This window comes from Saccopteryx bilineata, chromosome 10 (genome assembly GCF_036850765.1).
Source record: "Saccopteryx bilineata isolate mSacBil1 chromosome 10, mSacBil1_pri_phased_curated, whole genome shotgun sequence".
Lineage (NCBI taxonomy): Eukaryota > Metazoa > Chordata > Mammalia > Chiroptera > Emballonuridae > Saccopteryx > Saccopteryx bilineata.
In genome coordinates, this window is record NC_089499.1 from 24,132,050 (window position 1) to 24,134,704 (window position 2,655).

Sequence of the window (2,655 nt, forward strand, 5' to 3'; positions counted from 1 at the left end):
TCCACTAACTGCGCACCGACCAGGAGACCGGGTAAAATGGCCGCTCCGCTTGTCTTTCTTTGTTTGGGTTTGGCGCGAGTGTTAGCTTGTATTGCCCGGGTTGCCACAGGATCAGATTTTCCTCGGCTTGGATCTCTGAGCCACAGCCTGGTTCGGCCGTTTTTGCTGCGGCGGCCTGGATCTATTCACCCCCTTTGCCCGCCTCAGTTTCTATATTCACAGTTACCAGAGAAAGCCGCCCTGTTTAGGTTAGTGAGGAAGGCGGAGCATTTCTTACTCCCTATTTCCTTCGGGGTTTGGTTATATATTTAGCCAATTTTTCACTCAATCATACCTTTGGGTGTATTGCGAAGAATCTGGAAGCTCCAAGTATAGGTTTTTCTGTTTCTGGTTGAAGATCTTGTTGAGTTTTGGGGGAGATTTATCGGTATCGCTTCCTACTCCGCCATTACTCTGACGTCATCCGCATCTGCATTCTTAATAAGCATCTTTGGTAAATATAAAGTTTCTCAATATTCTTCTAATGTCCTATTCACAAATATTATCTGGGAGCATGTTCTATCTACAGGTGGAAATTAAATGAATTGTTTTCCTATGTCTAGATACCCACCTTTGTATTATATAAACAGAAATATAAGGATTCATCTTACTGGGTATATTTATTTTTAAATAGTTTTTTTTAACTTTTTTTATTTATTTATTTAGTCATTTTAGAGAGGAGAGGGAGAGACAGAGAGAGAGAAGGGGAGGAGGAGCTGGAAGCATCAACTCCCATATGTGCCTTGACCAGGCAAGCCCAGGGTTTCGAACCAGCGACCTCAGCATTTCCAGGCTGACGCTTTATCCACTGCGCCACCACAGGTCAGGCTAAATAGTTTTTTAATTAATAATATTGAACAGGCATTGGAAAGATGGTGGAGGAAGAGCAAAGAAAAAAGATCCCTTTGGTTCCAGAAAATCTCCTCAAAATGAGTAAGGCTTATCAGGCCCTGAAAGCCACCCAAGCAAAGCAGGCACTTGTGGACCAGAAGGAGCGGAGGAAAGGAAAGGACGGACCTTAGGTTTAAGCGGCTGGAGTGGTTCCTACACGATTCTTGGCAGCAACAGCGTGGCAAGGTGCGCCTCAGAAGACTAGAAGGGAAACCTCATGGTTTGGAAGTGCCAGATAAACATTTCTTGGCCTCTGTTGTACACACCCAAAGGATTAACGGAGTGAGTTTAATGGGACAGAGGACCACTGCAGGGCTTCTCCTGAAGAAGATTTTCAGTGGTGTCTTTTTCAGAGTCACCCCCTAACCCATAAAAACACTGCGTATAGTGAAACCTTATGTAACCTGGGGATTTTCAAATCTGAAGTCTGTCCGGGAACTCATCTTGAAACGTGAACAAGCCGAGGTCAAGAGTAAAGACACCCTGATAACACAGTGATTGAGAAGCACCTGGGGAAGTTTGGTGTCATTTGCTTGGGAGACCTCATTCATGAAATTGCCTTCCCGGGGAAGAATTTCCAAGCGATCTGAGTTCCTGTGCCCTTTCCATCTCTCGGTGGCCCATCACTCTACCAAGAACAAGGGTAGGCTTCCTCAAGGAGGTGTGCTCACCTGGCTACCGGGGTGAGCGCATCAATCAGCTCATCCGGCAGCTGAACTAGACCCAGAGTACCTGAAAGCACAATGTGTTGGAAGCTTGTGTTTCTGGGTTTTTTGGAAATTCGTATCTTCAACGAAGATTCTTTTCTGCTGTATCTTCAGAAACTGGAGGGGAAGGGTCAGGGAAAGGATGGTGTTCCTGGCAGGCACTTCTCACAGCCCAGCTCCAGAGGAAAAGTCAAGTGTGTTTCCCACTTTGGCCACTGCTGCCTCCTCTGAAATCGGCAAGGACTCGTGCCATGGAGAAGGGTCCTGCTTCGTCACAGCTTCTATCCAGAGTTGAATGTTGCTGAATAGATACCCAAGAATGAACGCAGGATGGCGGTGAACCAAGCCCAGAGGCATACTTGATTCTGGGGGTTCCTCGGGCCTGGTTTTGGAAAGAACTTGAAATACACTTGGAAGAGCACAAAAGCGGTGCTCAGTTGTCTCTGTTGTGAGTCCACGTTCTCGGTGACAGCTTTGTAAGCTGTCAGGCTTGGCTGGCCCTAGATACCTGGTGGCTTCCTCACCCTAGCTCAGGACTTTAACCCATTCTTGGATCTGTGAGAAGAGAACCATTTCCCAGGAAAGCATGCGTACACTCCAGCGTTTGCTTGGAAGTTTAGGGTGTTCGTAGACTCTGAACTTAGAGACACATACTTCACGTAAGAAAGAGTTGCACTCTCAGGATTGGTTGCCTTGCTAATCTGGTTCCATGTCCTGTGGAAGACCCAAGCGGACCAAGATAGCGTTTTCCCTTCAAGCTAATGGGTGTTTCCTCTCCAGAACACAGTGGAGCATGACCAGGCGGTGGCGCAGTGGATAGAATGTCCACCCGGGTCTCTGAGGACCCAGGTTTGAAACCCCGAGGTAGCCAGCTTGAGTGTAGGATCAAAGATAATGACTCCATGGTCATTGGCTTAAGCCCAAAGCTCAGCTGGTGTACCCTGGTCACAGCATGTATGAGAAAGCACTCAATGAACAACTAAAGTCCCGCAACTACTGAGTTGATGCTTCTCATTTC

At 47.1% G+C, this 2,655-nt stretch overlaps 1 pseudogene; it reads left to right on the top strand.

The window, feature by feature from the left end:
• Positions 1–911: 911 nt before the first annotated feature.
• LOC136314608 (large ribosomal subunit protein uL30-like) lies at positions 912–1,667 on the top strand (annotated as a pseudogene).
• The last annotated feature ends 988 nt before the right edge of the window (positions 1,668–2,655 follow it).